The sequence below is a fragment of the Melanerpes formicivorus genome, unplaced genomic scaffold (assembly GCF_026170545.1).
Source record: "Melanerpes formicivorus ecotype bairdi unplaced genomic scaffold, bMelFor1.0.p_v2 SCAF_8, whole genome shotgun sequence".
In the NCBI taxonomy this organism is placed as follows: domain Eukaryota; kingdom Metazoa; phylum Chordata; class Aves; order Piciformes; family Picidae; genus Melanerpes; species Melanerpes formicivorus.
The window spans coordinates 8586738-8600900 of NW_027142360.1; the positions used below are offsets into that span (position 1 = coordinate 8586738).

General features: G+C 38.6%; 1 protein-coding gene across 9 annotated transcripts in view; it reads left to right on the plus strand.

The window, feature by feature from the left end:
* Positions 1–14163, plus strand: part of SOX5 (SRY-box transcription factor 5) — a 306951-nt gene that overhangs the window by 58336 nt on the left and 234452 nt on the right. The gene's annotated exons all lie outside the window — the stretch shown is intronic.

Consider the following 14163-nt stretch of genomic DNA (forward strand, 5'->3'; position numbering starts at 1 on the left):
AAAAACCCACCCTGATCCAGCTTAGTGAGTAAGTCTCTCACGGATCTATAGAGCCCCTACTGAATGAGCCCATCCATTTCTCAATGTATGTGAACCCTACTCTTTACAGAATTGTAGGGCTAAGAGAATTGCAAGAGGTCATTCAATCCCAGCTTCAATTCAGGGATCAGCTGTACCAATGTCATTTCTATCAAATAATATTCTAACTTCTTAAAGTGCAGGTGACCTAGGAGCTACAACTCTGCCTTGGGGTGCTGCTGTCTTTACCATTACAAAGTTATTCCTAATGTGTGACTCAGCTTTTCTGCTTCAGTTTTAGCTCATTAATTCTTGTAGCCATTGCTACAAGAGAAGTGGAGTTCCTCTTTTCAGCAAATATTTTTGTATTTGAAGACTGATGTTACTCCTCCTCTTCTCAAACTTGTCTTTCAATATGAGGAGTTCTTGTCTGCACCATACTTTATCTAAAAATTTGTACTATTTTTTTTTTCTTCTCTCTTCCTAGAAACTAGTAGTAGTGGGAAGATTTACATTTGAGCATTTATGTCTCCTGCCCAACAAAAGATCATTTTCTGTTAATAGTGTCTGCAGCAAGTGCATCTGACATGCAACTGAACAACTCTAATTCTAGGGAAAAACTCAGGGTGGCTCAGTCAGAGTTTCAATTAACTTGCAGTTAAATCCTCTCTACTACTAGTCTGTGTAGTTAGCTCCAGTTTAATTTTCAAATAGAAGGAAGGCTTTGCATGTCTTTTGCTTAGTTCACTGACAGAAGACAAGTTCTTGCTTAGCTTTACAGAGCTCTGACTACAAAGCTGTAGAATAGCAAAATGGATTGCAGTGCCTCTTGCATATCAAAAGAATTGATAGAGAAGTCTGGCTGCAGGATCTTTTCTTATAGGGAGGAAGAAAAAGAAATGTTGGAATCTCAGGTCCTGGAGTGAGTTTCTAAGACAAGGAGTTGGCAGAGAGGAAATCTTTACATTTAAGACATTTGGTATGGAAGTCGGTGGAAACAAATAAACATCAGACCTCATGATATCAATTATCTGAGTCACGTTTAAAAAGTGCTCAGTCCTCTGAACATAATCCTTTTCATATGTGCAAGGTAAAGTGTGCAACATATTCAAAATCAAAATCCGCTTCCTTTTTTTGATCATTAAGGAATCCACTGTTTGTACAAGCCGAAATAAGGTAACTAATATAATGAGGGTTGTGCTTTTCTGTATTTTATGGCTTTAATAAATACTCTGTTGAAAGGAGTTATCGCGTCAATCTTCCCACTTTATTAGAAGACACTTAGCAGAAATTGACCTTGATATCAATTTACTGTGTTTTGAGATACTTGATAAGAGAAAAGCTGTATTCCCCTTAAAGCAATTTGTTCTCCCTGTCTTTCTCTCTTTTTTTTACATTTTGAGGTTTTGTCTTGTGTCCACCAAAAAGGTTTATGTATAAGCTATCTTAAATATTAGCTGTTTGTAGTCAGGGAACTCAACGCATTTGACGAAGCAGTGAAATACGTGCTGATCTTAAAGGGAGAGTGAAAACTAGGAGTATAGTTAATTTGCTGCATGCCACTGATTTTTTTGAAGCTCTTCTGTGGTAAGTATCAATGACTTCTTGAACTGCAGTTCAGTCTAGGGTGCAGTAAAGGGGTTTGCTTTACTGCAAAAGGAAAAGAAGTATCCAAGACAAAATGGCAATGATGAGATTTCCATTTGATCATGAGTGAATCTTTATGTGGTGAAGCCCTTTTCTTTTCACTCTCTCTTGACACTCTTTAGTTGAAGATTTTGAGCATACTCCCCCTCGCTTGAAAGTGCAGGGTGCTACTGCAGTCAAAAAGTCAAAGTAATTGATGGCAGATGACAGCTGCTGCTGAACAGATAAACCTCATGCTTCAGTGAGGAATTTGTGTAGAATTTCATAAGATAAGGATATTATAGGAGTCTTAGAGAATTAACAGAATTTGAAGGCCACATGTTTATAAAGCACCATAGGTCCTGTAATAAACCAAAGTTTATAGGTACAAAGATGATGAGCAGCTCACCAAATAATGGGAATATTGTGGGCAGGCATAGTCCTTGTGCTGAAATTAAAAGCATAAAAGACCAAACATGTCAGAACTCTTCAATATTTTCTGTGTGTGTTTGTGAGGAAAGTCTTTGAAGACTCTGTAAATAGAGGATACTAGCATATATTATTTCCAAGAAAGAAGATGGAAATAAAAAAGAACAAGAAAGCTGAGATTTTTGTCAAATCCAGTGTGAATTAAGAGATTGTCCTTTCAAATGGATGGCTGTGCTAGAAAACTGACTGGAGGACTTGACCCAGGAATTGTGGTAGGAAATAGCTCTTCATCACTGGCAAAGGATCAGTTTGTTCTGTTACAGTTTCGTTTTTTGCTTCCAGATTTATCAGTTCCCTGTCAGGTACTCTTTTGAACTGTTTTGATAAATAATTGTACTTGTGAAGGTTAATGGAGTGTCAGTCCCTTATTTACTCTCAAGTCAAATGTGGTGCATGCTAGTCAGAAGTGTAGCTCATGCTTCATGACCAGCTGACCTTAACGCTTTAAAGTGTGGTTATAGTCAGATAAATGACTGTAAAAATGACATGAAAGGGTCCCATGTTTTCTGTATTGCTGTGGCTTTAGAGGGCACATTTAGTTGCATAAAAATATGGTATTTTCATTAATTGCTTATAATGCTACAACTTAACATGGGGTTGGAAAATAAAGTTGTATGGCAGTTAAAAAATGTCAATAAAGCAAGCAGATAGACATGACTCAGAAAATACGTGGGAGCAAACATGTTGAATGAAGATGACATTTTAATGCCACTGTTCTACTTCTCTCCATACTTCATTGGAGTCTCACCTGGTAAAAAAGCAGAATACAAACATTTCCGTGGAATCTTCAACTCATCTGTGCCTGTCTCAAATGAAGGCAGCCCTTGCAGCCATGAGAAAAACTAGCAATTTGCAAAGGTGTTTGTTGCCGTCTATTTTCCATTTTATTTTCATTAGTGTCTTTACCAGGTATTTTAAGACAGTGCTACTTTTCATCAGTGCTTAGGCTAAAGAGTAAAACCTAAGACAATCTACTAATTCTTTTGAGAAATGCTCACTGCTAATTCTGGTCATATTTTAAGTGTACACTGTGCATAAGATGACCTCTGTGGTGCTAAGCCTTGTTCCGCTATCTTTCAAGGAAGAAACTTGTATATTTTACGTGAATAAGAGCTGTGATAAAAATTACTAAATTTTCATGGAGGAAAAAAAAAGGCTTAAAATGTGCTCATTTCTGAAGTGAGATTTTGCAGAAGTTTACTCTTCTGAAGAAGTGATCCCATTTTCACTGAAAATGACCTGTAGAGGTAAATGCAATTTGCTGACGGAGATCTTCCGAAACTCTAGCTAATCATTCAGTGTTCTGTCCAGCTTCTTTAGAGAATAAATATGTGCTGTAATCAGGAGAAGCAGGCTGATAATTAGTATCTTAATGAAAAAATGTTTTCAAAAGGATGTTGTTTAGACAGTCCTCAGAACTTCTCCATTTTGTCACTAAAACTAAACTTACATCCTCATTCTGTTCTGCTGACCTTCCTAATCCTGATTTTCTCCTTTGATGATGTTTTGCCTAATTTGGGTACCTGTGACTTACGTATGTTTATATAACTGATTTATCTTTATATACCTAGTATCTTCGCATTACCAATGCATTATGTGATAACAGCATCTCGATTTGTATAGGCTTGAGGGGAATTGGAAAGTACAACCAGCCTAAAGACTTCCTTATTTTAAGAATCTGATTTCTAAATAATCAGTGAAAACTGATTTAGTGATAAAGTTGTCTAAAACCAGGTTGAAAGACAGGGCAGCTGGCAGTGTGTGTATGTATTCCTTCCAGAGTTTTTTAGTCTCCTTAACACAAGGCCTGGATGGAGGGAAGAAAGTACCTTACATTTCTATGAAGGACAGATGTACTTCCCAATTAATGTGTGATATTGATGAAAGAAAGAAAACAGTCATATGGCAATGATTGTTAATATTGATGGCCATGAATGTGACTTGTGCATGAATGAATCGTGCACTACATTAACTACTCAAGAAGGCAGTCGGTGGTCAAGTATATTGGATGGTGCAGCAGACCCTCTATTCTAAAAGTTTCTTGCACCTTCAGTTATGAGACACTATGTAATGATTTAGTAACAGAAGAACAATGCTAGAATGTCTTGAGAAGACCTTTGTATAAATGTGGAAGTGCAGCCTCCAGTACTGTAGGGAAGACTGGATGCCTTTCAGTTTGACTGGTCCTTATGTGTCAAAACTACGTTTTTTTTCTCTTGTACCTTGAGCTCTCAGCATAGTTCCTCTTTTTAATATCATTTGCTTGTGTTTTTCACTCTTCACATAATTTAATTTATTGAGGCATTTTACTTTTCAAATATGTAGTCTTCACTTACATGTACATCTGAAGATCAAAAAACTTGAAGCAAGAAACGTTATAGAACTCTTCTGAGCACATTTAAACACAATGTCAAGTGTAAATAGTAAAAGACCAGAATAGAGTCATATAATCATAGCATGGTTTGGGTAAAAAAGCATGTCCAAAGGTCATCTACTCAAACCTGCCTGCAGTGAGCAGGGACATCCTCCACTGGATCTGGTTGCTCTGAGCTTTTTTGAGCCTGACCTTGAATATCTCCAGGGATGGGGCCTCAACTACCTCCTTGGGCAACCTGTTCCAGTGTTCCATTAGCCTCCTAGTGAAAAACTTGTTCCTGACATCTAATCTGAATCTACTCTTCTCTCATTTCAAACCATTGCCTCTCATCATCACTCCAGGCCTTTGTAAACAGTTTCTCTGCAGCCTTCTTGTAGGCCCCTTTCAGGTACTGGCAGGCCGCTATCAGGTCTCCCTGGAACCTTCTCTTCTTCAGGCTGAGTAAGCCCAGCTCCCTCAGCCTGTCCTCATAGGAGACAGGCTCCAGCCCCCCAGTCATTTTTGGGGCCCTTCTCTGGGCCCACTACATCAGGTCCATGTCCTTCCTCCGTTTAGGGTTCAAGAGCAGGACACAGTACTCCAGGTGAGATCTCACCACAGCAAAATAAAGTGTCAAATTCACTTTGCTCAACCTATTGGCCATGCTTCATTTCATACAGCCTAGGATGTGATTTGCTCTCTGGGCTAATAGAAAGGAGGAAGAAATTAAGAAAACCCTTCAAAAGGTGCAATTTCTTTTAATGTTTATGAATGCATATACATATATATCTATAAAGATGAAGTGTGCCTCTTATAACCAGATACCATGTCTTTGTGTTCACCCTGTGTCTGTGCTCAAGGTCTCTAGGTGCTCAGTTGGAGCTTTTTAATTATTTTTCTCTGTTTGATGTTATGAAGTATAATGAATGGATTGCAGAGAACTTTTTGTTATAAACCTCCTGTACATCATTTCAGTGCTGGTAGGCACCGTGATTCCTGGCTGGATCACATCCTCAAACTCAGTCTTGATTCATTTAAGGTCAGAAAAAGACAGATTTTGTAAAACCATAGTCTACCAGTGCATCCTCATGAGAAAGTAGGCTTATGTTCTTTCCACATTGTGCCTTTCTTATTTGGGTTGGGCAATTCTGTGGGTTTTTCCAGCGTGATGACTGAAAAACACAGGGAATATTCAGGAATCAGTGATTCAGAGGAACTTGGACAAGAGAGGCTATTTCCAGCAAAAGCTACTCTTCCTCTGCTGGTGGCAGTGGGTAGTTGGCTATGTCTGTAGAAGAAGAGATCTTTTGGGCTTTTTGTTTGTTTTTGAACATCACATACAACAGAACACAAAATGAATCATTTAGGAAAATATATGCTGGATTTAATTAGCTACAGGAGTATCATTTTATTTTTTTAAGGCATAAAAAGAATGAGAATTAACTGCCTTAAAGCTAATAAAGATCTTTTTTATTACTCAGAATAATTTAGGTAAGTGATGAGAAAGGGGAGGGAAATTTAGCATTTCTGTGCAGTTTGCTTACTGTCTAATTCTTAATCAGGAGTGTCACAACATCCCTTGGTATCACCCTATCACAAAGGCTTCTTCCTAGTAGGCAGTGCATGCAGTTTAAAGGAACTGAAAAATGAATAACTGATCTGCAGAGTGAGAACAACTGAATCTGTCATAAATTAGAATTTAGTGGGCTTTTTGCATCACTGCCACAGTCTAAGCTGGCTTTTGTGTGTGGGGTCTATGTGCATTTTAAATCTTGTTTAAAGTCTGCTTGAATGAGCTTTACAATGAGACTTAAATGATAAAATTACATCATGCAAGCTCCCCGAGCAGAACATAATGTTACCATTTGAGGGGTATTAAGGTCCAGAAAAGTGAACAGAGAATTGGTTTGCAGTAACCCATGGATGCTGAATGTGCTCTGCCATTTCCTTGCTTTGGAACCAGGCAAGTCAGTTCATGCCATTTCCTAATTCACCCCATGTACTTCACAAAGAGGTTGTGTGGGGATTAATTAACAGGTTTTTGAGTAGCTATAGCACATATTACATTTATGTATCGGTGTTATGTGGATTGACTTCTGTCATATTCGTTTTTATTAATTATTCTGATATATTTGGCATTCTCTGATCAAATACCATCCTCTGTTTGAAGTGCATAAGATTCAAATACAATTGAGTCCTACTCTGTGAACGTGTTCTATGGAAATGATTTATGTGAATGTCTTTATTCTCTGTTAATAGAGACATTTATTTATTTATCTAAGCTTTCCTCTAAAGCTGAGAAAATTACTTTGGTGTATACTAGAATTCCAAATTCTGTTTCACTAAACTAGTGGAGCAGTCAGTGATAGAAGGAAAAGAAAATTATAAAAGACATTATGAGAAGAGCAGGTGAAATAAACTTCAGAGGAAAAAAACAGGTCTTTAAATAACTGCCAAAAGGGGTGAAACTGCCTGGAAGAATCCTGTAAGTTACTGTTTGTGTAGCCATTCCTGAAGAAGTGTAAGAGAGTAAGCAGTAATTGGTGAAGTCTATAAAAAGCAGGTGAAAGAATTGAGTAATAAGATAACAGATCTATGAGTCCCATGTTAAAGCTGATAGGTGTTTCAAACAGAAATGAATGATGTAGTTCTCAACCAAAAGAATTCATTTTGAAAACCTCATATTGTAAATGTGGTAACTTCTGCTGTAGTTAACTCCAGTGGAGACAATGGGACTGTTTCTCAAGTAGCTGTTCTGTTTTAATAAAGTGCTCATCTAGAAAAGGAGAACTCCCAGAAGATTGCTTTCAGAAGAAGAAATAAAGTCATACTAATATCTGTGGAGGCAAAGATGATTTTGACAGTTACCATCCTGCAAGTTTAGGTGTAATCTTTTGAAAAGTGAGAGAACAAATACACAGTAAAAGTAGATAAACAGATGTGAAATGGGAAGGCTCATAAACAATATACAACATACATAAAGCACAACATGGTTATTTTAAAAGTGTAGTGGATTTAGCCTTCATGTAGGACATGTGCAAGATTCCCAATGTTAAATGTGTGGGCTAAGAGTTAAAAAATAGTAAGTATAATGCTAAATAATTCCAAAAGATTTGATTATTGAACATTGCATGGAATTCAGTCATGTATTGTGAGGTGCTTCCTTCATAATGTTTCAAGCATCTCATTTGAATGTTCCAGGTAAAGTGACCATGAAAAAAGAATCAATAGTAATGCATTAAGCTGTTGAGAGGAGGGGCAGATTATGTACAATGTAATTTATTGTTTAAAGAGCATAAAGAGGCAGCTATACAGAATGTCTGAAAGAGATGGATACATTCTTGGAGAAGCCACAATGGCAGAGGTTGTTCTACATTCAGTAGAAAGGAGGAAAAAATTCCTAGGACAGTATGTGTTTCACAGTATCACCAAGGATGGAAGAGACCTCAAAGGTCATCGAGTCCAACCTGTCACCACAGACCTCATGACTAGACCATGGCACCAATAGAATCATAAAATGGGTTGGGTTGGAAATGAGCTCCAAAAGTCATCTAGTCCAAGCCCTCTTCAGTCAGCAGGGACATCCTCCACTAGATCAGCTTGCTCAGAACCTTGTCCAGCTTGACCTTGAACATCTCGAGGGATGGGGCTTCAACTACCTCCCTGGGCAACCTGTTGCTGTGTCCCACCAGCCTCATGGTAAAAAAACCTTGCTCCTAACATCCAGTCTAAATCTCCTCTCATTTCAAACCATTGCCCTCCATCTAGGTAATCACATCTGTCTTTTGTGTTATTTTAAGATGGCTGGAAAAAACTTCAGACTGAAAGGATAATGCTGTGGCAGTCCTTTGCCTATAGTAATCAGTCTGGTTCTTGGTATGAGATTCATGGGACAGTGAGTGCCTGTAGCAGCCTATTAGAAATAGAGGAAAAAAAAATAAATACATTCTTTTTATAGAAGTTTGAGCAAGTGAATGACAATACAGTCATTAAAGTTGCCAGTTGTGCACCAGGGAGAACAGAACCAGAATATCAAAGGAATCAAGGGGAGGCTGCATGGCAGGATATAATCAAATCTAAAAGTACAAATTGATACAGCTGGATAAAGTAATCCAAAACACAAATAATCAATGGGAGTGGGGCACTTAGAAAACAGTAGTGCTGAAAAAGATTTAGGTGTGTTAAAACAAATTAGATATGAGTTTATCATGCAGCAAGGCAGGGAAAAAGGCGATAACAAGGAGGTAATTGTCCAGCTCCTCATAACTCTGCTAAGATTACATGTGAAATGTGTTCAATTCTGGCCACATTAGAGAAGTCAGCAAATTGAAGGGATTTCATATTCAAGCAACAAATGATTAAAGAGTTGTAGGAGCAGCTTTGTGAGGGGAGACTCAAAGAGGAAAAGCTAAATGCAGGCCAGTCATAACAAAGCAGATACATGCTAACTGTCCAAAAAGATGTTGATGGTGCAAGCTCTAACACGGAAGAAGTTGCTTTGTAAGAAAAATTTTAGGCTGAAAGGAAGCAACTATGGGAGAAATACATTTCAAATAAATAAGAGCTTTTTTACTGTGTGCAGTATTTCCAGGGGGAATAGCAAACCTTACTGTCTGAGACAAGTTACTAGCCCAAATGTAACAATTGGGACCATACCATCAGGCTTTGTCCTGTTTTATTACTGCTTTAGACACTTGTCTGACTCACACTGCCCTAGTATGAGCAAGAGCACAGGCCCTTAGGAATGTGGGATATTTTATTGTAGTTTGGAGAGTTCTTTTTACCAGGCCGGATAGCATCCAAATTACCCTTGAAACAGAGGATGCACCTCTCCAGATTGTCCAGGTCCTTCTGGATGCTCTCCCATCCCTCTGGTATGTCAGTACCACTCTGCTTGGTGTCATCTGCAAACTTGCTGATAGTGCACTTGATCCCACTGTCTGTAGCATTGATAAAAATGATATACAGTGATGGTCCCAGTATGGACCCCTGAGGAACACCACTTGTCACTGTTCTCCATCTGGATTTTGAGCCATTGAGCACTACTCTCTGGATGCAACCCTCCAGTCAGTTGCTTACCCACTGAACAGTCTACCCATCAAATCTGTATCTATCCAACTTGGGAGAATAGGGTATTATGGGGGACTGTGTCAAAGGCCTTGCAGAAGTCCAGACCGATGACATTCATAGGTCATCCTTGTCCACTGATGTAGTCACTCCATCATAGAAGGCTACTAGGTTCATGAGGCAGGATTTGCCCTTAGTGAAGCCATGCTGGCTCCCTAGTCTCCATGTGCCTTGTCAGAGCTTCTGTGAGAATCTGCTCCCTGATCTTCCCAGGCACAGAGGTGAGACTGACAGGTTGGTCATTCCCAGGATCCTCCTTTCTGCCCTGTTTTTAGAAACGGGTGTAACGTGTCCCTCCTCCTGGTCACCAGGGACTTCACCTGACTGCCAAAACTTCTCAAATGTTAAAGCAAAGTAGCCAGGAACAGCCATGGAGCCATTACTAGCCTGTGACCTTCCTTTTATTGTATCGCTAAGTTCTGTTCAGATGGTTCTCTCCCCTTCTTTTAAGGAGTTAATGCAGTCAGTGGGTTTGTTTCATAGTAAGAAAGCGGGTAATTAAACTATTTTAAACACTCAACACAGGTTTTATTAGGCCTACAAACCCAGAGTTGTTGTATGTGGTTAGTAAGCTTGTATTTTTACACAGATAATCGTTTTATACCGCATGATTTCCAAACTATCAGAAGGATTTAATGTATACTGAAGACACTATCAAGCTGTTTTGATAAGTAGTCTTCTTTTTTGTTTAGCAAGGTCTCAAGGTTGATCTTTAGTCCCCCAGGGAAGAGATCATAAAAGTCTTAAAAGTGCTTTTGCAGAGTTCTATTTATTATTTTTAAGCATGAAGATTACTAGCATGAAGATTACTGGCATGAAGATAACAAGGCTGTCATAGTACAACATGTTCTTTGTTTTTGCAGGTTATAGCTAACATATTAGGAGTTCTCAAAATGCCACTGTTGTTTGTTAAGTATTTTGAAAGCAAATAGATGTAATCCTATATTACATTCTTAAAATGAGTTTGCCTGGAGAAAGAAGCAATAGGAGAGGACTGGTATGAGGATAGGTGTCAGGAATGATGCCATTAACTGCATTTACCCAATATAAATCAGTTGTTGCTGTTTTGCTACATGTAATACCTTTACTCTGCAGAAAGAGTTGCAAATTACTTTTATACACAATTAATTGCAAGAACTGAGACAAAGATGGGCTAAAACTAAAACTAAGATCTGCAGCACAAGGGAAAGCAATATTTTTTTTTTAAACTGTGTTAGACATCCAGTATCAAAAAGTCCTAAAAAATTCACTCACATTTTCTCTTACAGTTTTTACTACAAATAGATCCACTTTCCACATACTATTCTTTCATTTGTAATAAATCAAGTCGAAATGGTGGGATAAGCAGTAAGAAATATTAAACTTGTTCTGCGTGTTTGGGGATGGGCTGGAATGCAGAAGAGCCAGAGAAGAAATGTTTGTCTTCAAGCATTGGTTATCAGATTGTGCTCTGTACTGCAGATAGTCAGATAATGGTCTGTTGAAGAAGCCCAGAGAGTCAGCCAGTCACACTGTGCAGGTTCCACTTCTTTATTTTCAGAGACCTGTAATGAAATCAGTGGGAATTAATTAAATGTATGTATATTGTTGGCATTTGAAAAGATATCGCTATGCAACTCTTTATATCTTTAAATACTTTAAATCCTGGAAAAATCTGCTCCTGTGTTCTGCAAATTGCAGAGGATAAAGTTAGAAATCAATGCAAAACGGATTAGAAGTTGCTCCTTTTGTGTGAACACAGCTGAATAGTTTGTTACAACTCTCGCTCATGCAGTTACTGCAGCAGTCTCCAGTATCATGGTATTTGGAAAAAAATCAAAGTGCTTTCAATGTTACTGTCAGATATTGTGAGGTGGTGCTTGATATATGAGAGAATTCCCAATTTCCGGTTTCAGATGATTAGGCTGCAGTGCGCCACAGAGTAATGTAACATCTGAATATTTATTGCATCAATAAAAATCAAAATACAACTGCTGTGAGGCTTTTGTCCAATGGACTCTAGGCTTCTTACATCAATTATATAAAACACACTAAGCTGCAGGAAATCTTGATTATTGTCTCAGTTGTACATGTGAAGGAAAAAGGTAAAAGGAAAGTGTCTAGTGTAGCAGAGTTCATAGCTTTCTGAACTTCAAATGATTTTCAACAAGGTTCATAGATACCAAACACTGGAAATACCTGTTAGTATTCCCACTGAAACCTCTGCCAGTGTATCTTCTGCTTCATCCAAAAGAGGTCATTAGTTAGATACAGTACTTGACATCAAATAAATAACAATCTGAAGGACAAGAGATACCAGTGATTGGCAAAAAAAAAAATGATGAAATTCCCGAGTCTGATGGTTGGTAATACTTCCAAAATATGGATTGTGGAGCCCCAAGGGCATCCTCTGGCCAGCAGATAGAGAGAGGTGATTCTGCCACTTTGCTCTGGTGAGAACTCACCTGCAGTACTGCATCCAGCTCTAGAGCCCTCAACACAGGAAGGACATGGACCTGATGGGACCAGTCCAGAGGAGGGCCATGAAATTGATTGAGGGGATGGAATACCTGTGCTATGAGGAAAGGCAGAGGAAGCTGAGGTGGTTCAACCTGGAGAAGAGAAGGCTCTGGGGAGACCTAATAGTGGCCTGCCAGTACCTGAAGGGGGCCTACAAGAAGGCTGCAGAGGGACTAGAAAAATAGGATAAGGGGCAATGGTTTGAAATGAGAGAAGAACAGATTTAAATTGGATGTTAGGAACAAGTGCTGTACAAATGAGGGTGCTGGAGGACTGGAACATGTTGTCCAGGGAGGCCCCATTCCTGGAGATACTCAAGGTCAGGCTTCACAAGGCTCAGAGTAACCTGATCTAGTGGAAGATGTCCTTGCATACTTCAGGGGGGTTGGACTATGTGACCTTTGGAGGTTCCTTCCAACCCAAACCATTCTGTGATTCTAAGGTGTGTATTATTTTTGCTCCATGAGGGAGACCTATCTAAACGTAGGACAGAATGAAAGAAATTCTGCAGTGTAAAAAGAGCCATGTCCATTGGGAAGCCTTGTAGAATGTGTATTCCATCTTCCTGAAGGTGTCAGGTTGACAGCGACCTACAATCCTTCTAATGTAGAATGTGTGAGGAGAGAATTTTTCAAATGACTGAAGTGATTTGAAGATACGATTCCTATTGAAGTTCATGGCACTTACACTCCTGAAGTAATTACATTAATTAAGGCAAAAATTGTAAAGGCAAGGGTGGGGGGAAAAAAAAGGTCATTGTTAGTTTGTGACTAGTGTGTGTGTGATTTGTTTCTCATAAACCTTAAAAAATATTGGAAATGTCAAGTTTGGTTTTCCACATAATGGCTGGTGGACCTCCTGTGGGTATTAGGAGTGCTTTTATAGCTTTCAGATTTTCAGTTGAAGTAGCTATGCTGTTGAATCTCAAACATGGATATTTATTTCCTTAATGTTTATTAGGTAAAATAAATAAAAATAAATAGAAAGCAATACTAAGCTGCTTAAGGATCATTTGTCTTCAGAAGTGTCAATTGTTCTGTTTTTTGATTATGTCTTATGTCACACTGTTACCAGCTTCCTAGTCACTATGGAGACTATAAAATAGATAGGCCTACATGTATAATATAGAAAGCAGAGGGGGAAAAATGCCTTTGTGTCTTTTTTGTACAATCTAAATAGAGCAAAGTTTGGGCAAAATTCCAGCTTTAAAAAAGAATGTGTTAGGTTGCTTTTAGGATAACAGGCTTCTTAAAATCAGACAGTATCAATGCGTGTTTTAAAGACACAAGTATTTTCTTCCAGGTGTTTTTGTCTGCAAAGCCAGAAGCTTGATTCTCAGTTTTGATTTTGTTGGGTTTTTCTTTTATTTCTTTCCCCCTGCAGATGCAGCCTCCTTGCATTCCATTAACAGTTTCAGGCATAGTTCTGAGTTTTCTTCTGCTTCAGTTATGGCTGGTTTGTGACGAAATTTTAATGTCACAAACCCAAAGTTTTGTGTTTGAGTTTAATTGCACATAGAAATAAGGTATATCTCCGGATGAGGAAGAAGAATGTGAGATCTATTTAGAGTCAGACGTATTTTGGAAGTCCCACCAAGTACAACCTGTTTCTTTTCATTAAGCATTTCACTGCCCGTCTGGAGAGCTGAAATAGGTCTCAGCTAGACCCTGGAAGTGGAGAGAGACAATTTGAAAGATACAGTTGGAATGAATAGTTTCTTTTAACTGCAGAATGTTTGCACTTTTTATGAGAGCAAGGGTAACATTGTGTAATCTTTAAAAAAGATATTGCTTAGTGAGGATAAGTCCATTGTCCAGTGACATGACTTTTCCTGTCAATCACAAAGGTGACAAGGGGGCTAGATTAAGTAAAGCTTGCCCAAGATTAACAAAGGAAGATTATTGACCTCATCCTGAAAGGGCAGAAGCCTGTTTTATCATTGAACCTTGGAAGAGGTATTTCCTACATAGGTAGAAAGCTGTTTGGCAACACAGATGCAACTTCCTTGTAAATGAACAAGGGTTCCTGTGGATTGCAGCTTGGAACAG